The sequence below is a fragment of the Arvicanthis niloticus genome, chromosome 19 (genome assembly GCF_011762505.2).
Source record: "Arvicanthis niloticus isolate mArvNil1 chromosome 19, mArvNil1.pat.X, whole genome shotgun sequence".
In the NCBI taxonomy this organism is placed as follows: domain Eukaryota; kingdom Metazoa; phylum Chordata; class Mammalia; order Rodentia; family Muridae; genus Arvicanthis; species Arvicanthis niloticus.
The window spans coordinates 39,489,046-39,510,381 of NC_047676.1; positions in this window are offsets into that span (position 1 = coordinate 39,489,046).

Here is a 21,336-nt window from a genome sequence, read left to right on the forward strand (position 1 = left end):
TAGCTCCTTAGAGATTAGTGGAGACTTCTGAGTCTCTCCCAACTTCAGGACAGCATGTAGTTGGACACAATCTTGTGTAGGTTATCACAACTGCTATAAAAGAACACAATATTTGAACATGGTTGCATTGAATTTTATATACTTCTTACACAAAGGTCATAATTTTGTAAGAAAATAAAGAAAACTTTTCAAGACAACGTATCACTATGTAGCCCTGGTTAGCCTGGAACTCACAGAAATTCACTAGTCTCTGCCTCCTGAATGCTGGAATTAATGTGTATCACACCGGGCCTCAGAGAACTTTTAAAGGGACCAAGCATACAGCTTTACTTTCCCTGTAATTTCAATGTTATAACATACTGTCTTAGTTTAAGTTTTATTGTTGTGAAGTGACACCATGACCAAGGCAACTCATAAAAGCAAGCATTTAATTGGGACTGGATTACAGTTTCAGAGATTTAGTCCTTTATCACCATGGTGGGAAGCATGGCATCCTGTAGGCAAACTTGGTACTAGAGAAGCTAAGAATTCTACATCTTGATCTGAAGACAGCTTGGAGGAAACCATCTTCTACAGGCAACAAGAAGAAGGGTCTCTTCTGAACTGGACAGAGTTTGAGCACTAGGAGCCCTCAAAGCCTGCCTACACAGTGACACCCTTCCTCCAACAAGGCCACACCTATTCCAACAAGGCCATGCCTCCTAATAGTGCCACTTCCCATGGGCCAAGCATATTCAAACCACCACACATATGAAAAGAGAAAATGATTAACCATGAAGATCTTAGGAAAATCAAATCTTAGGCATAAAGCCTTTGCTATTTTGTAGGCATAAAAATTATGTTAGAATCATAGAGTAGAGGTAATGATGTTCTCTTACCATTATCTACCTCAACTGTTACTAAAATGGTATTCAGGGCTCAAAGCTATTCATATGAAATAGTCACCTTCAACAGGTATTCAACCAAGATCTACCGAGCTAGGAAGTTCATGGTTTCACACAGCCTACATAGAGACTGATCTGTGTAATATGTAGGATTTGACGAGATAAGCATAAACTCTGAGCTTGACATAGATACCAAAACCCAGCTAACAGAAATCAGAGGTGATATAGAGGAAAAGCAACACGGAGACTTTACAACTGTTAAAGTTCATGCTGGAGAACATGGCTTCCATTTCCCATGACATCGGCTTCTAAATCTGAACTCCAGAATTGACAGACTGAAAACCTGCATGCCTGATAATCAGACAAATGGCCTTCACATCAAATGGACAAAAGGAAGAAGAGGGTGTATTTTAGAGACAGGCAGATCTCAAGGACAGAGGGACAGCTACCTTATTCAAATACATCCATCACAGCCAAGAGACATTTCTATTTTCTTGAAGAACAAAAACAAAATAAAACAAAACAAAGGACAAAGATTATTTAAACAGAGGAGTCTTTCATATGAAAGAAGAAAACAGCAGGAAATCACCCCCAATGCATCCTAATGCAGACCCAGAAGTCTCATTTTACTGAAGGATTCTGTATGACATCACGGAGTGAACTCACATAAAAAGAAAGTTAAAGAATAAAGGGTACATGATACAAGTAGAACATGATTAGTAAACCCAATTACTAAGTCATTCACATGTGACTTCCATATTGAAAGTGGAAATTCAGGGCTGGAGAGACAGCTTAGCTCTGCTGTAGCAGAGGACTGGAGTTTGGGTCTCAGTACTGAGGTCAGAAGCTAATAACTACCTGTAAACCCCAATTTTGTGGGTGGAGGGCGTCGAATAATCTGTTTTCTTCAGGCCCAGCAAGTATGGCATACACTCACACCGACATGTAAGTAAAGAGTAAGTAAATAAACATTTTTAATAGAGTCTTGGGCTAGAGGACGTAGCCTGATAGTAGAATGGTAGACCAGTATACATGAAGTCCTGGGCTCAATCTGAAGACTCAGCACAATAATGATAATAATAACTTGGACTGAGATTTTTGGCTCAGTAAGGTGAACTTGCCCAGCACACACAGGACATGAGTTCAATGCTTAGCACAACCAAAAGTAAAGGCAAATGTAAGATCATAACATTTTTTTTCTGGAAACAGAATTCAGAACTTTTACTGCCTTGGAATATCCTCAGAAGGCTCTGTCACTGAACAGGCAGCAGAATAAAAACTGCCAGAGTTCTATCTTTAAAATGAAGAGGGGAAGAATGAAACTATTCAAACTTCTTCTTCTTTCCTTGTGGCTTAAAGTCTCAATCTCTTTTCCTTGCTAACACTTGTGTTAAATTATTAATGGTAGTGGTTACATAAGAATGTTAGTGTTTCACCTTTTAAAGAAATGTGCACTTTAAAATTTAAAACCCATAAATTTGATGTTTTCTGTATGTTACTTCAGTAAAAATCACTTTGGAAATAAATGAAATGAAAAAATGGTTAATAAACAAACAACTGTCTTCAATCTAGTGGTTAAATATTTAACAAATACCCCAGCTTCAATAAACAATGACTTTAAAAGCATTTAAGGGAAAAAGTGATGTTCCAATGATAATTTCATGTATACCTTGGCTTATGCCTGGATGTTTGTTAAAATGTTACTCTGGAAGTTTTTATAAGATTGCTTCTGGATAAGATTGACATTTAAATTTGTGGAATCTGAACAAGGCAGATTGCCCACCAATGAGTGGCCTCATTCAATCAGTCAAAATTAAAAATAACAAAAGGTTGCCCCACCCCATATGAGGAAATTCTCCAGCATAGAGGCCTTAGACTTGTCTACAACCTCTATTCTTCATGGTTCTGCAGCAGACAGCCTCTGAAAGAGAACAATTCTCCTGGATCTACAGACTAACAGACTGTTAGTCTCCCTCATCCAATGTGGGTCTCACAAAGGCTCCATAATCAAAGGTTCTAGTAAATCAATTCCTTAATGTAAGTTGATAAAATATAGAAGCCAGTATATACTACGTTGGTTCTATTTCTGCAAAGAATACCAATACATGTACATGTATGTATCCATAGGCACAAATAAAAACACACTTCCCAATTTATGCACAGATACATTCTTTGTTCTGCATTTTATGCATGTGTTTGTGTGCATACATATGTATATGCATAAGTGCATGTGTGTGTGTGTGTGTGTGTGTGTGTGTGTGTGTGTGTGTGTAAAACAACAATTAATTTTACAAAGAGGCCATGGATATGAGAAGTAGTACAAAGGATTTGGAGGGAGGAAAGGGACAAGGAAAATGTTGTAATTATTGTTATAATCCCAAAAAGAAAGGAATGTAACTTAAGGAAGGAAAGCTTTGCTTTAACTCACAGTTTGAATGTTCAGTCTATCACAGAGGGAAGTCATGGTGGCAAGAACGTGAGGCAGCTCGTCATATTGAATCTGCAGTCAGGAAACAGGTAGAGATGAATTTTCATGGTCAGAAGGCTTCCTACTTGCTGTGGAGTCCATGACACAAGCCCAGTGAATGGTATCAGCCTTCTTAAGGTTAGATTTCTATTTCAATTAAGCCAATCAAGCAACTATGCTCAGAGGCTAAATTTATCTAAATAATTCCTCACAGTTTTCCCAGAGGTCTCTCTCCTAGGTTGTCTCAGATTTGTCCAAATTGAAAATTACACTAATTATCATGATGATTATAAACTAAGCGTGGTTTGCAAAGAATGTAGAGACCATAGCAATAAACACATTTTGTCAGTTTTTAAGCAATTGTTCATACTCTTGTAATAAATTCTGAGACAATTTTATCTCAAAGTCTATTCATGTTTAACTACTTTAGTCAAATTTATAGATATAGTATTTACATATACAATGTGCCATTATAAGTGCATGGCTCAATTATGACCAGCATACTTTGAAAGATACACTCATATACAAACGATATATACAAACTCATATACAAACTACTTGACTCACTATAGTCAAGATACAAAATGCATTAAATACAAAGTTCTGTGATTATTTATAGTCAAAATCACGTCATCATTGATCCATTGAAATTAAATTCATTTCTTTATTCTAGAATTTCATAGAAATGGACTCAAATGCATGTACTCTTTTGAATCTGACTTCTTTCACTCAATGTGATTGTGTGGTACAGCTACATTATTCTATTTGTCATTGGCTCATTTCTTTTTTTCACTTATAAATTAATATGCACAATGTTGGCACATCCATTTACTTTGTCAGTGAAATCTGGGTCACTTCCAGCTTGGGCTGATACTCAAAAATATATATTAGTCTTTGTATATTGCCTTAGTTATGTTTGTTACTGTGATAAAACACCACAACCAAGGCAACTTGGTTTAACAGGCTCCGAGACCTGGGCACAACTGACATCGTGTTGGAGGCACTATTCTAACCTTAAAACCCAGCTCATAGGCTCCAACAGCTGCCAAAATGCAAACACACATCTAATCCATCAAAGACCTAGGTCATAGTTCTAGGATCAAAGACAATCCCTAAATGTACTAAGCTTGCTTTGGGGCTTCCATAGTTTCATTTATTGCCAACTTTCTTTTTTTCTTTTTTTTTTCTTTTTTTTTTTTTTGGCTAACTGAAGTATGTCAACCAGAATATGGCTTTTTATCTTTTTGTTCATAAAAGATAAAAAATGGTGAGTCTCAGAAAGCATGATGTGAGCAAGTTCTCCTGGTAGCCTCGGGCCAGTAATACAAACTTTCTATTCTGCTTGAAGAGTTTCGAGTGTTCTCTGTGGAGTTACTAGAAAATGCTGAAGAGAAAAGGACCTATTTCAGCTTACAGTTTCATTACAGCCCACCACTGAGGGAAGTCAGGTCAGGAACTCAAACATGGCAGGAACTTGGAGGCAAGAGCTGATGCAGAAGCCTTGGAGGGGTGCCACTTATTGACTTGCTCTTCATGATTTCCTCAGGCTACTTACTTTCTTATAGCACCCAAGACCACCAGCCCAGGGGAGGTACCACAATGAACTGGATCCTTCCACATCAATCATTGGTCAAGTAAATGCCCTACAGGCTTGCTCACAAACCAGTGTGATGGGGACATTTTTTTCAATTGAGGTCCCCTCTTCCAAAATGACTCTAGCCTGTTCAGCTTGACATAAAAACTAGCCAGCACATACAGGAATAATTATTCTCATTGGGTTGCTATATTAAGAGTGTAATTACTAGTGGAATAGTGAACCATTCATTGTATGCTAACCAGTCAAGCATTCTCCCATTTTGCAAATGGGTTTTCCATTTTGTATTCTCATCAAAGTGTGAGAACTTCCATTGATTTATGTCCTTACCAACAGCAAGTTTTCTGAGCTTTTCCATGTCAAACATTCCCTTTGTACTGTTACTTAACTGTCATCATCACTTGCTTATCTATGATATATTTAAGTTCATCTTGGTGTGTGTCCATGTCTGCCTAGTGTTTGTATTTTATATTAATACTGTAACATCTACCCTCACGTAAAACATAAGAAGTGAGAAGACAGTGATTTTGTTTCACCCTTCAATTTGCTGTGTAAAATTTATCCTCTAACTTTTCTACATATTAAAATTATAAATGTTATTCTTTTGTCTTACAATATCAATTGTAAAGAAATTTAAGAACAAAGGAAATACTCACTTTCTCTTCTTTTATATTTACACTTTGTAATTTTTTTCTTCACATGTATCCAAATTTTCATCAACTACTGTTTGCTTCAGTCTGCAAAACTTCCTCTCTCTTAGTAAATACATAATAATTATGGATTCTTTTGCTTGCCTGAGAAATTATTTGCATTTTTTTTTATTTTTAACATGTGCTTTCCACTGGGTTTTAGAATTCTAAACTACATAAAGATTTATTTAGTTTCCTTACATCCTCAGAATATTATTCTATTTCCCCATCTACACTGCAGGGATGCTGTCTTTCGTTTATATAATATCCAATGAAGGCTTTCTGCTAACACTTGCCTTCTCAATAAGGTATCACTGATCACTGAATGATCTTCAGGCTCTTGGCGTGCTCTTGGCATTGTGAGCATGCTTCATCTTTATATTTATTCTGTTTAGATGTTATTGAAGGTCATTGACTTACAGGTTTATGGTTTTCATCAAGCATTTTTTTTTCAATTATTTACATATTTAACTAGTATTCTTTGGGTTTTTTCCACTGAGGTGCCAAGTGCAGACATGTTAGACTAGAAGTGTCTGCTCTCACGAACATGGGGGAAATCTCCCCATTATTCTTGGTCATTTTACTGAGTGCTCCTGCTCACATATTTGCTATTGATGACTCAAAATTATACATATTTCCTTATGTGGTGTGGTCAGAGGAGAACATGCATTGACTGTTAATCTAGATAGTATGGCTTTGATTTCTTAAGGTCCCGTTTAGTCTTTAGTATATCCTCCGTGTTTTCCCTTGTGATCCTCCTGTGCTTTAACCCTGTTCTCTTCTGTAATTCTATCATCTACAGTTTCTGGGTAATTTTCTAGACTGCTTTTTCTCCTGGCTATTAATCACATTTACATTCTTCTTTACTATCAAGTAATTCTGGTTTTGATACTAGGCACCGCGATTGTGTGTCATGAATGTCTGGATTGTATTAATTTCCTTTCTTGGTTGTCAAAGTTTGGGACTGTGGCCATGGTTTAGTATGCAAAGCACCTGCCAAACACAAGAACTGAGTTGATATACCAAGAACCCATCACAGCACCTACAATTCCAGCTCCTCTACTGAAAGATGCAAAGTAGAGACAGGAGAATCCCTGGAGGTTCGTAGGCCAACAATGATAGCATATGAATAAAGAACAAGACAAGGTCTCACACAAGAATACAAGTACCAACACTAGAGGTTGTCCCCTGACCTTCACATATGTGCTGTAGCATGCACATGCTAATACTACTCAAACACAGAACCATGCAAACACACACATATACACATCACACATACACACACACACACACGCACCAAACCCAAGATTAAATAAAAATAGGCAATTAAATCATTTGCAAATAAACTAGATTTCCTTCAAGGCTTGGATTTTAGATGTGCTAAAATATAGTGAGAATGGTTTTTTCTGTAAGTGTCCATCTGGCTGTTCTAGGGAACAAATACTTAGGTATTCAATGATGATTTTTCTACTCCAATTTGTCTAATTGTAGATACTTTTTGCCCTCTGTGAGTCGTCCCCTGTCTATCCTTCTCACCCATCAGTAGCTCTATGCTCAGGCCCACACAACTTTGTCATATGCATGAATGCCTCAACATTCAGCAGTGAGATCATTAGAGAAATGCTTCTGGTGAGTCTGAAGCTTTTCTCCTCTGGTCCTCTCTGCCATAAATTCCTACTGCTTAAACTACCATAAACTTTTTTTGTCAGGAGGGAATGCCAGGGATTAAACCAAGGGCCTTGTGCATACTAAGTGGGCACTCTCTCACAGCCAGCCTATCAGCTTGCTTTCTTCTTTGTTGTACACAGTCTAAGTAAGTTTCCCCAAGCTGACCTTGAGCTCTTTCTGTGGTCCACATAGACTTTGAATATGTGACCCTTCTGCTCTTGTCTTCCTGAGTAGCTAGAACTACAGACCTATGTCATCAGGTGCTTGGCTCGGTGTGTATACTCCTATATTGTTTCTTAGTCAGGAAATGACATATATTTTGGGGCTCTTCTTGAGAAATTATCTACAAAGTCCCATTAGACAGAAACCACAAAAATCATTCTCTGTCTCTTCCCCCTCTCTTTCTCCCTCCTTCTGCCTCTCTCTTTTTGTCTCTCTCTGTTTGTCTCTCTCTGTGTCTCTGCCTCTTTCTCTGTATATTTCTACTTCTGTCTGTCTCTCTGTGTGTGCATCTATCTCTCTGTCTCTCTGTGGGTATCTCTCTCCCTCTGTCTCTGTCTATGTGTATACATCTATATCTCTGTCTTTCTGAGTGTCTCTCTCTCTGCCTCTGCCTATGTCTTTGTCTCTCTGTCTCTCTCTCCCTCTCTCTTTCTCCTCCCCCAACAATTCCTCTCTCCTCCCCCAGTAACTCCTTAAGTTTTGCACGAAAAACATTTCCCTTTTCTCATCTTAGTTCCAGTCTTGATAAGTACAAGTTAGAAACAAAATAAAACTATACAAATATTTGTAATATATGAGAATCAGAGGGAGGCATTCATTATGTATTTTCTTAAAAATGTAAAAGACAAACAATGAAACAATGCAGAAGACTGCCGTAACTATTATCAATCATGGTCAAATATGAAATTATTTGTTACAGGGATCCCACCAGAGATGACCACATAGACACAGAGTATAGCCAATCAAAAGGCTTTATTCCAGCTCTCTGGATTTGTAACCAAATGTTTGGGGACCTAGGGGTAGCCCCAAGTGTCCAGATCATGGGGATTTAAGGGCAGCGACTTTGTCCAGTTAAGCAGTTTGAAGCAAGCAGTGTTAACAGAAGCTGAGATAAGCAGTTAGCCAGTAGGAACAGGGTAGTTCCACAAAAACAGGTAGCTAAGATAAGCAGTTAACAGGAGGAGGTTCTACACGGAAACAAGTAGTTATAACAAAAACTAAGTTAAGTTAGTTAGGGCATCTGATGTTTGGTTGGTAGAATGGAGAATGAGATTCTCCATCAGGGACATCAGATTCTAGTTAAATCCGGACTGGCCTCAGAAAGAATACAAGATGGAGGTGCCTCTGCACTGTCTTACCCCATCAGAATGGAACACTTGGACAATGCACTCTCAACAACTATTATAGCCTCTTGAAATCTCATCAATCATTTATGAAGTACCTAATTCCCAATCTTTTTATGTACCATTTTCTCAGACTTCTATATCTTACTCATTTGACAAGAGAAATCAACCTATTGTTTTAAATTGTACATCTTTAGTTACCATATGAACAGCATTTTCCAATAATTATAAGTTAAGTCCATTGATTAGAGTTGCCTAAGTGTATATAATTGCCTCCTTTCTTGGTCGGTGTCCTGTAGTGACAAAGGTAAACATTTTAGGACGAGATGGTTTAGAGAGAACGTGAGTAAACAGATCTGTGGGAGGGAGTGGGCACAAAGCATCGACTATGGGAATTCTTGCCAGTATTAAGTACTCTCTTATATAATTTCCTGCTCTACTTTCTGTGAGCCAACATCCTTAGTACTTCCTCTAACCATACTCTTTCAAAGTGGCTGTCACAAATGCCTCAGTTTCTTTAGCATAATAACGCTTTTACTTTATCAGACCAACAGCTTCCAGTGTGGCTGTGCAGGTATGTGGGACCTGTTGCCAGACACCAGTTGCCCAACAGGCAATTTGATCTAGGCCCAACCCTTGCAAGTCTCTAACTCATTTCAGGCTTTGGCATGGCCATAAAAGAAGACATCTCTAATTTCTAATGGGAGTGACAGACCAACTCTATAAAACTTTGGGTTTCCGGGGACTTGGTTCTAAAATGTATGCACTTGGATTTTACCAACCCAAATCTAAGGGTCACCTGCTGTCTCCAGTCATTCCATTTGCTTGATACAAAACATTTGCTGAAAGTAATTCTACTTTCTGTCAAGCCTTCCTATTTGAATGATTAACTCGTCCTGTTTTTTTTTTTGTTTGTTTGTTTGTTTGTTTGTTTTTGTTTTGTCCTCTGGCTCCAGGACATTTAAAGGTTTCCTGGAATACTCACAGGGGATAGTCTAGCATTTATCATTCCTCTTGACTTAGTAAGCAATATCTCTACACCTACCATTCATTTTCCCTTTAATAATTTAACAATGCTCAAAAAAGCCAACCAATTTCATAGTTCCTACCCTACCATTTCTTTCATGCCCTTGAAATGCCTAAGATGTTCTATTACCTGGTGTGTTCCCTTCCACCTACATGCTCCATTGGTTCATTTCTGGTAAAAGTTCTAATGATCGAATTTCCTTTGCATGCCAAGGATTACCATCATTCCACCTACTACTTGGTAATGGTGTCCTTGGAGCCAAAGTATCTGTGAGTGACCGATCCACGAAATTCCATTCCAGAAACTGCTTCCCAGGATTATCTCTGTTCCACTAGCTTGCATTCATTTTTCTGGAAACAGATGGAGGGTTGGGTGAAAGTCAATGGGGACCATAGGAGACTTCTCTTGTAAGATACAACTGAAAGGACATGAGGAAAGATGGTAGGAAAACCGAAGGATGGACTGACATTCACTAGGCTTGCAAATGAGACCTCAGTCAATCTTAAGAGTGTCAGGAGATGCATTAACTGAACTAAGATTTGGATCTTTTAGATTTCAGACATTGACTCTGAGATAGTCAGGGGAAAGGTAATTTCCTCTGCTCAAGCACAATATCCAGGCACAGTGCAGTTGTGACCTGCTTAGATGCTGAGATGCTGAGATGCTGAGATGCTGAGATGCTGAGATGCTGAGATGCTGAGATGCTGAGATGCTGAGATGCTGAGATGCTGAGATACTGAGAGAGATGCTGAGATGCTGAGCAGCTGAGGAATGGCCTAAAAGAAGAAATCTTAATGGAGATCCAGTATGCCACACTTTCCTCCTGTAACTCACTCCTATCTACTACTTGCTTAGGCCAGAGGACAAAAGGCTTTGTTTCAACATTCATTGTTTTCAAGAAAGCAAGCTAACATGGAAGAAAATGATAGATTTCCCCAGTCATTGTGAGTTCTTTATACTGTCTTCTTACCATGATGGCTCTACAGATCTCCAATCTTCTGTCCCCAGATTTCTTCATCAGTTTCTTGTGTCATTTCCTTCTGCCTCATTGGATATTTTAAAAATATGGCAGCACTCAGGAAATTATCTCTCCTCAGGGTCCTGAGCTCTGCAGATCCCCTGTCACCAAGCTTTGTCAAGACCCACAACTTTTCTTTTACTTTCCCTAGCTTTAAGAGAGAGTACATATTTCTTGTAGTCACTTTCAGCTGGGTTATCTTCAAGTTCCCCATTCTGTTCTGGGGGTTTTGGATTTTTGTTTTTCAATTTTTTTTTTCCTGAAGTCAATTTCCTACACTCCATATCCTTTGACAAACACCTACTGTGGATTCTGTTTTCTTGCCAGGTTTTGTCTGAAGCAGTCATTTGATAAAAGGAAAGAAGGTAGTGGGTGATGTGTCTCATGCATGTGAAGGATGACGATCAAAGCTACGAAGACACAGCTCGCTGCGCTGAGTTCTGTATGTGTCCAGCAGCATCACTTCTCCGATGGTATCACTTATGAGCACCGAACTGTAGGAAGAATGAAGGCAAATGTAGAAGTTGATTAAAGATTTGTTAGTAGGTGGGTGTTGTGAGGGAAATGGCCAAGGTTATCAAGGACACTGGGAAAGACTTTTAAGCCAAATCTTTCTGAGTAAAGTTCAGAGCACATTAAAAGTTATTCCCAGAGAAATGTAACTGCTTCAGCATATAAATAGAACTAGATAAGAAAGTTATTTTATACTAGGGCTTTGGAGGGAATAAGACCACCCTACTCTATCAAGTTTGTCTCAGGTTTCAATGATGTAATGGTTAAGTCTTATCATATGATCAACTATTTCATCAAATCTTTGCTAAGCAAAAGTGGTTCATGGCTTTTGAGTCATCATTTGGAGTCTACTTAGGTTACATTTAGTTAATAAAGAAATAAATAGCTGAACTCTGTTTTGCCTTTTATATCTCATTCTGTTTGCCAAAGACTCCAGGCTTAGGGAGGGTCAATCCAGCACAAACTGCTGCACATTTCCAGAGCAAGTGCAGATTCTGTCATCTGTTGTGTAACAAGACTCTAGAGAGCCACCTCGTCAGAGCGAAGACACTCCCCAAGAGAGAAACTTGCCCTTCATTATTACAAAATATATTGAGGACAACTCTGGGGGTAGGTAGTTGAATAATTTTTAAAGATGTTCCTCTTCAAGAGATGATCTACCCACTATCACCTGTACCCAATGTTCTTTAAAACCATTAAGTCACTTACATATGTAGGAAGTAGTCTCTTTAATACGTAGCCCAGTTGTTCTCACCCTAAGGCAAACAATGGTCCATTTGAGAGATCTCCCTCTATGACAGCCTCCCTGGGATCTTCCTTTAATACCCTTTGTTATTCACAAACACAGATGGAGCTAGAGGTGTTTCTAAAGTTTACTCACTCATGCAAAGCAAGCTTCAGTAGGAAGGGGTTTTGTTGTAGTGGAGTGGTGGTAGGGGTGGCAGTGGTGGTAGTGGTGGTAGTGGTGGTAGTAGTTATTGCACACACGCCCCCAAAGCCTCTTTGTTGACATTAATACAGTACTTTAATCAGTTAGAGACGGTTTTGTTTGGCTGCGGCAATTCTGATTGCAAAGAAGCAAACTATATTCAAATAAAAACAAAAGGAAAACATCCCATCCATTTGGATGTTTTCCTTTTGTTTTTATTTAAATATAGTTTTCCAACATGGATGCTATGGGGAAAGAAGTGCAATAGAATAGCAAGAGCCCCATGTCCCCACACCTTGGGCAGCTTGAACAGTATAAGAACCCATCCTGGAAAACAGATTTTTCTAGCCGAATGGTTGGTAACGGGACTTGCTCTTGGATGGATAATTAACCCAGGTGTTTGCCTTAGCCGTTACTGTATAACAAACCACCCCTAAAGATAATGACTGAGACAACCACAGCCTATCAGTTCAAGACTCTGCAATCTGAGGCTTTCACCAGTAGGGTTTGGCAAGTTCTAGCTGTTTGTCTCTTGTGTGTCTGTAGTTATCTGGGGGAACAGATTGAGACTGGTAGTCTTATTCATGTCCTTAGGGCTTGTCTTTTCAGCTAATCTCCACAGACTGCAACTGCTCCTGCCTCCCATAATTACTGTTCTCTTCTCTAGTGTCATTTAGAAGAACTATTTCACCTGGGGCATTTTCCTCTGCTGTGTGCTCCTCCAGCCCATATGTATTTGCCCAACCTCCCACACTACAGCTGAGCTGTTCACCCTCTGTGACTTTACCTCCCCATCAGACTTCTGCTTCTGTCCCGGCCCCAATGAACACAAGGGGGATGTCAATAGCTTGAGAACAGACACTTCCTGTTTGTGGTTTATTCCTTGTATCTGGCATTGGGCCTGCAGCTGATTAAGAGATCGATATTACCTGTTGAGGAAGTGTAACTTAATGGCCAAATTGGGAATTTAGAAAAAAAAATAATATTAATTCCACTGCTGTGGAATTTCTACAAATAAATAACAGAGATTTGGTAAAAGGAAGTAAAGACTTCAAATGATGAGTCATTTTGATGAGGTAATGGCAGTGTTTGATAAAATCTGCTATTTCATGAGCACATTTGACTGAAGTAGGTTTTTCTCAAGAAAAATGGGAAAACAGTCAAAATCAGTTAATACACAGCTAGGAAACGATAACATTAGTGTTTTCACCATTCATTAGTATATAAAACACCTAACAAAATCATTTTAAGATGAAGATTTTTTTCTCATCTCACTTTATTTTAAACACTTATTCTTCTATAAATAATATTACATAAACAGTATATATTCTATAAGTAATTCTTATTTCCTGAGTATCATGTTGTATACACTATAGAATAGGAAAATGCACCCAGATAAAAGGTTTGTGAAAAAAATCAGGGACAGAGTTTCAGGGAACAGTACTTGCCAAATGGGTGAGGGAACCTGACAGAGCAAAAAGAATCAAAACATGAAGCCATGGGAGCAGGTACCTTTTATGGAACCCTGAACTCAACAAAACCAATTAGAGTTGTCCTAAAGGCAGCAAAAAGCCAGGCCTTTGGCTCCACTGCCTATTCATCCCAGCGAGGAAGCACAGGACTGAACTCACTTTGGGTGTCTGTTCTTTGAAAGAGGGAAACTTCTGGAGGAGGGTTTCACTCTGGGCAATCTGTCAACATAGCAAGGAGCTGGAAATGAGTGCATAGGACTGGCAGCAGGAGGTGGCTGGCATGCCTTAATGCCATCCACTCAAACTCCTCTCTAGTAACAGAACAAGTTTGGACTTCTATTTGACAATTTGAGGGCAAGGTGATTCAACTCTTCATTGTTGAGAGCACAAAAAAAACCACTTTCTGGAGTGGCAGTAACTTTCAGAGATGACTCGTGATCATTTTCATCAGAATTCTACTAAAGTGCACTATTCTAGGAGCAGCGTGCACTAACCACAAAATGGAGTAAAGTTTCTTTTAGAAAATGCAGAGTTTGACTAGATAGAGCAGGTATACAGTAACCATCAGAACGGTGTGTGACAGGGTTTGCTTCCTGGAAGGCTACCCTAGGCTACCCTATGGAAACTGCTGCTACAAATTCCTGGAAATAAGAATGTAGGTAGGATACACACACACACACACACATACACACACACACACACACACAAAGAGAGAGAGAGAGAGAGAGAGAGAGAGAGAGAGAGAGAGAGAGAGAGAAAAGGAGGGTGGGGGGAGGGCTTTGCCGAGCATAGCTTTGAATTAACTTCATCACCCAAGAAGCATATCCACCTATTCTCATCACTTGGGGAAGTTAGGAGGTAGGATGAGACCAGATGTCACCAAAGTAATAACACTATGTGCACAGTGTTCCATGTAAATGGAAAAGAATAAAAGGGAAAAGCTCTAAGTGTACAGAAACATGGATTTCTCCACCTGATCTAGCCAAAGTGAGTGTTTGTATGAGACACTTGTGCTACTTTAGCACGTATTTATCTCCTGGGTGCCTATGTGGCTGACGGGCAGAACACTATGAAGGAAAGCACATGTGGACATAAGTCAGATATTTGAACATAATTTCATAGTATAGGAGTTATAAAAATAGAATATCAGGGAAAATTCAATCTAACTACTAATGCAAACTAAATATACTACTTACTAAAAGCAGGACTATATGTAGCATTCACAGCTTGGATTCCATATATAATAAATAGGATTGAAAATTCAGGATAGTTTTGTAGCCATGCACCAGCAATTAAATACATTTGAAGTATTTGTGTTGATAATCAATAAAGCTATATTACTCTAAATTATATATATATATATATAATTAAAATATATATACTATATATACAATTTAGAGTAATTTATGATATATATAATTATAATACATAATATATATAATTTAGAGTAATTTAGCATTATATATCATACATACAATATTTGTATATATTTATAAATAATTTATTAAATAATATATATATCATAAAATAAGGGGAAACAAATGATCATCATCAAATCTTCCTAATTCCTACATCTAGAAAGTGTCAAAGGACTCAATGTTTTGAACTTAAACCTTTTGCTATCCAAACCCAGCTCATTGGTCATCAGTTCCAAGAAGGCTTTCAGTCAATCAATGATGGTGTCAGGTGATGTCCTACTCATTGTCTCCACTATCATAATGACGCCTCATCAAGATTGTATAATTGTTCACCCTTTAAACTACAAACTCTCTCTGAGTGTAAACAGACACTTAACACATGCAAACAAATGGTTGGCTGAGTAGAAACTAATGATTGTGTACTGTATGAGGCAACTGTACTGGAGGCTTTCTTTCTTAACCTTGGTGTTTTGAATATACTTCCTACCATCTCATTTAAGCATGGCCCAGGAATCTCTATGTCCTTAACAAGTAAGTTTACTGAATAAAAAAAGCAAAGTCAGAAAAGAGGATTTGGGAAGAGTACTGTGTGAAAAGTACTTCCAATATCTTAGCACTAATAACAAATTAGCATTTATTTACTGAAGACTTCTATAGCATGATCAGTGCCTATTATTTTGCCTTTCTCATCCCCACAACATGCCTATGTCTGAAAAAAAAATCACATCAGCCATGCACTAAAGCAAGAGCAAAACCTTGGAATGAGCTAAAATAACCGCAGTGTTATATGGTTTCAACATACCGGAACCATAACAGTGACATCTTCCTACCAAAATCTGCCTTCTGCATCTAGTAGCAAGTACAAAAGTCCTTTGAAAGGACTAGGGTAGTTACAATGTTGTTTCTTAAGAATAAACAAATACACCATCAGACTTGAAGGTCTGTTTGAGGAACAGAAAATAAAGTTCTCTACTGAAATTTTATCCTATTTCTATTTCAGAAAGCAGCAACAGAGTCAGATGGTCATCCAACTGTCATTTTGTTATTGGTACAGCTAGACTGAGGAGTGTGGCATGGAGTCAAGAATCTCCTCCTCTACCCTGGCATGGAATTTCGGCTCAGACACTGGAAAAAAAGATCACAAGCAGGCAGCTCAGATCTAGTCTACCCTCACTGTATCATCTTATCCCACTCCCCCTAAAGAGAAATGTAATGCTTATTAATTAGCTCTTTTCTGAAAGAAAGAGAAGGGGGTTGTGGACTACATAATTTACAAAGGGATGGTATAAAGACAACATAAAGAAAAGAGAATCCAAGATGGCGGAGTAGAGATACTACTTTCTCTACAAAGAACTCTAAGCAGCTCTTTCCATTTGGCTCTATGACTGTGTCCACTGAGAAATTCTCCCATCTCTAGGATTGCTCTCATATATAACAGTGAGTTCTGAGGATTCTCTCATTTACTTTTTATATTAAATCCAGAGCTAACGGTTGGGGGAATGTACTGGAACTCAGCAATGGAGAATAGGAATCCTATAAGAAGCAAAGACATGCCCTAGCAAGTAGAATTCTGACGCCCCAGCCTCAGGTCAGGGGGACTAAGAGCTCTGGATTTCAAACAAGCAGTAAATGGAGAATCCTTACCTATCACTGTTATAGATGGCAGAAATCCTAGACATGGGAGAATTTCACAAAGGACACAGGCATGGAGCCAAATGGAAAGAGATGCCTAGAGCCCTCCCAGTACCTTTGCTTCAGAGTAGTTCAGAGTTGGTTAGCTCTTTCTAAGCCCTAGAACATGCTACCTTAGAGCCCCTATTACAGTTGACACTGCCCTACGACAGAAGCTTCCCCCTCTCTCATCCCCGCCCCCATCTGTGTGTATATTCTAGAATACTTGCACAAAGGGCTACAACCTTGTGAAAACAACCAGACCCAGCTGTGTTCTGGTTAAACCTAGCGGCTAAGCCCAGGCAGTGGCTTTCACCACTAAATGCAGACACTCCGCACTGTTAGAAGATGGCTCCTGGCTCCAAACCTTAAGGAACTAAGGCTCACACCCTTCCAACCTAGTGTATGTATCCCACATATATTCCACTCTACAAGCCATGACAGTCACTGGTACTCACTCATCATTGCAACCTAAGGATATACCTCCTACGGTCCATGCATTCCAACACAACTACCATCCATATTATATAACACTGTAAAATTAAGACCATGTCTCCTACCAAACTTCTTGTGTCTGTGGTACTTGAATCTACAGAAACAGAGGTCATGACTAGTGCAGGCTATATTCTCACATTGCTACCATCACTGACAGAAAAACCTGCTCCTATAAAGGCTTATCCTTGTGGGTTCCAAGAACACATTTTTTTTCATGTCTGTGGTCCGGTCCCTGATTAAGGCTCTAAATGACTAAAGATCTTGTTGCTAAAGCTCCTGCCTTTCTTATCACTGACAAAAGTCCCTCTCCCTACAGAGCTGAAACCAGTAGGACATGAAGAAATATCCCCATACTTTATCCCCTTAGCAAAAACACTCATATTGCATTCTCCAAGAAGTGTCTGCCCCTGTGAAGCCTCTACCACCTGCACCTGAGCTCTGGCCTTCCCAACACCAGAAGCCAAGCCTGCTCCAAGTTCTTGAAATCATTCACTTCTGCAAGTCTCCATCTAATGCAAAATCACATCGTATATCCATAAAACTCAAAGTGTAAACCACTGAGACGCTATATCTGGAGAGTTCGCAGAGATTACCCCTTTGTGCTTCTTTGTGACTAAGGTCAGGGTACCCCAACCAACTGACGTCCTGAAAACCATCTACTGGAAAACATCTCTTCTTATGAAAGTTGCTCTATAAGAACATATATAAACATATATAAAACATATGCAAAAAAACAGGAAAGTATTCTACAAGACCTACATCATTTTAAGGGTGTACAAGAAGTATTAAAAAGTAAATCAGACTGACACTTGAAAATCACAATTCCCCTAAGCCAAATTAAATCTGTGAAATTCCTCTAAAGCAATTAAAAAGAATGATCTTAAGAAAACTAAATGAGATGCAAGAAAATACAAAAAGACAATTCACTGAAATTGAGGGGAAAATCATTATTTGATAAATTCAACAAAGAAATCAAGATCATAGCAAAAACAGTCAAAATCTTGAAACTGAACAATTCAATGAGCAAGAAAAATAATGTTGAAAGCTTCAACAACAGACTAGACTGGACAGGGGAAATAATTTCTAATCTTAACATGTCTTTTGAAATAAGTCATAAATTAATAAATAAATATCAAATAAAGAAAGAAGGGGTGAGAATAGAGGGACAGGGAAAGCAAGAAAAGAGAAAAATAATTTGCAAAGTCTATGAGAATTATAGAACAATTAAGGAAATAATTATGAATATTCCAGAAGGATAATAGGAGATGAAAGACAAAAAAATTCCACAAACTAAATTAATAAAACTAAATCATTAGAAAGAAATTGATGGTGGTGGATGTCGGGGTTCAAAGTACTTGTTACAGTCTAAATATAAAACATGCTACGGGCTCACGGACTTAAGCATTTTGTTCCTTGCTGCTATTGTTTTCAGAGATTGTGATTGCCACGATGACCTCCCTGATGCTAACACATCTTGAAGTACAACCCCTGGGACTGACTATAAGCCAAAGTCACTCCTTTATCCCTTAAGTTACTTTTTTCAGGTTATCTTTTTACAGCACCAAGACAGTAACTGAGGCACTGGATTAGGTTAATTTATTCTAGAAGACTCATGTTCCCCATCACTCTCCTTAACTGTGGATGTAACATGACTAGCTGCCACAGCTTCTGCCTCTGTAACTTCCCAAGATGGTCGAGCAGAAGCATGGCTCACACCCTTCATTGGCATTCAGGAAGCAGAGAGTGAACAGGAAATGAGGTCAGGCTATAAGGCTCAAGACCTGTCCCAAGTGCCCCATTATCTCCAGCAAGGCTTTGGACCTAAAGGTTCTATAACTTTCCTGAACTGTACCACCAACTGAGGATTAGGTGTTCAAACAGATGAGCTTACACAGACATTTCACATTCAAATCATGTCAGGATAATTCCTTACAGGCATGCCTAGGGGCCCGTGTCCCAATTGAATATAAATGCTGTCAAGTGATGTTTAACACTAATCATCACATACACTGTAGCCAATTTGTGAAAAAATACTCTTAAGAATGAAAATAACAAATGTTCCATGTGTGTGTGTGTGTGTGTGTGTGTGTGTGTGTGTGTGTGTACTGGGTATTGAACTCAGAGGCTCATACATGCTAAAAAAGTACTCTACCATTTAACTACATTCCAAGCCCTCCTCCTCTTCCTTCTGCTCCTCCTCCTCCTCCTGCTCCTCCTCCTTCTTCTACTCCTACTTCTTTTTCTTCTTTTTCTTCTTCTTCTTCAAACTCAGAGGCTCATCCATGCTAGGAAGTACTCTACCACTCAACTGCATCCAAAGCTGCCTTCCTCCTCCTCCTCCTCCTCCTCCTCCTCCTCCTCCTCCTCCTCCTCCTCCTCCTCCTCCTCCTCCTTCTCCTCTTTGTCTTCTTCTCCTTCTTCTCCTTCTTCTCCTTCTTCTTCTTCTCCTTCTCCTTCTCCTCCTTCTTCTCCTTCTTCTCCTTCTTCTCCTTCTCCTTCTTTTCCTTCTCCTTCTCCTCCTCCTCCTTCTCCTCCTTCTCCTCCTTCTCCTTCTTCTCCTTCTCCTTCTTCTCCTTCTTCTCCTTCTCCTTCTTCTCCTTCTTCTCCTCCTTCTCCTCCTCCTCTTCCTCCTCCTTCTCCTCCTTCTCCTCCTTCTCCTCCTTCTCCTCCTTCTCCTCCTCCTCCTCCTCCTCCTCCTCCTCCTCCTCCTCCTCCTCCTCCTTCTTCTTCTTCTTCTTCTTCTTCTTCTTCTTCTCCTTCTCTTTGAAATGTGGTCTTCTTAAGTTGCCCTGGCTGGCCTTGAACTTCTAATAGTCTTGCCTCAGCCTCCTGCATCAAAAATAAAATGGAAGTAAATAATTTCTAAAATGAGAACTATAAAAAAAACTAATGAAAACAAATTATAGAGGTTTCATATGGCCAAGGAGAGTATATGCTCATGGGGTGTGTAAATTAAAATTATTTAAATGCTCAACCTACCCAATGCAATCAAAATATTCATTTATCTCTATGTCAAAATGATATTTTCCAATCAATTAAAAAGATTACAAAATTTATACAAAACCCTATGAAGCTGTTTTAGGATTTCTATTTCTGTGACAAAACACCATGACCAAAAATAAATCTTGCTGGGAAAGGGTTTATTTAGCTTACACTTCCATACTGCTGTTCATTATTGAAGGAAGTCAGAACAGGAACTCGAACAGGACAGAATCCTAGAGGCATGTGCTAATGCAGAAGTCATGGGGGGGGGGTGCTACTTACTGGCTTGCTTCCCCATGGCTTGCTCAGCTTGCCTTCTATTCTCTATTCCCCACCACTCCTGACTAGAAACACCTGGACACACTCACATGCTCCTTGTTGTCAGAGAGGGCACAAAATTGCTTTATGCAAACTCATTTTTTAATCAACAATGGTTTGTCAGGTCCTCTGACTTTGGAACCTACTCTTGGAACTCTTCATGTCCTTTTAGAGGGAAAATGGAGGGCTGTCTAGAGATAAAGCATGCCATGATTCCTACTGCCTTCTACATACTGGCACACCACACACACACTGTGGGCAGGGACCTATCTGTCTGGCTGGACTCTAACATCTAGATAGAAAACAGAAGTGCAAATCTTATCTTAACTCCCCAAGAGCACAGTCAACACACCATCCATCCTCCTATGGTGGACTTCATCTGAGGTACACGGAGTACTGTGTACTCCATGCTCAACGTCTGTTTCAGACAAAAGAGGGAAACAAAAATGGGGGTGGCAGTTGAGTGTATAATATCATCAAATACCAACGGCAGGGGTTTCTTCAGCACCTGACACTTGAACAGAAGCCTAACAATCTCACAGAAAGATTTCACCCTATCCTATACTTAATTTCCCAGGGGAGCCAAGCAAGCACGTTCCTTGTTCATTCAACATCTTTATGGAATAATTATACATGGCTGGCATAAGGGGACATAAAGTGGTGATGGTGGTGTTCATACCCAACACCCAGAGCAGAGTGGATTGTTAGTATACTCTTCCTTCCCTGGGATGGTTCTACTACCCTGGCTACCTCTGCTCCAAGCATTGTTTCAAAATCCTTTCAGGCTGATGTCCAGAGGGGGGCTGGCAGAAGAAATTCAGGGGAAAGCCACCAACCCTACAAATC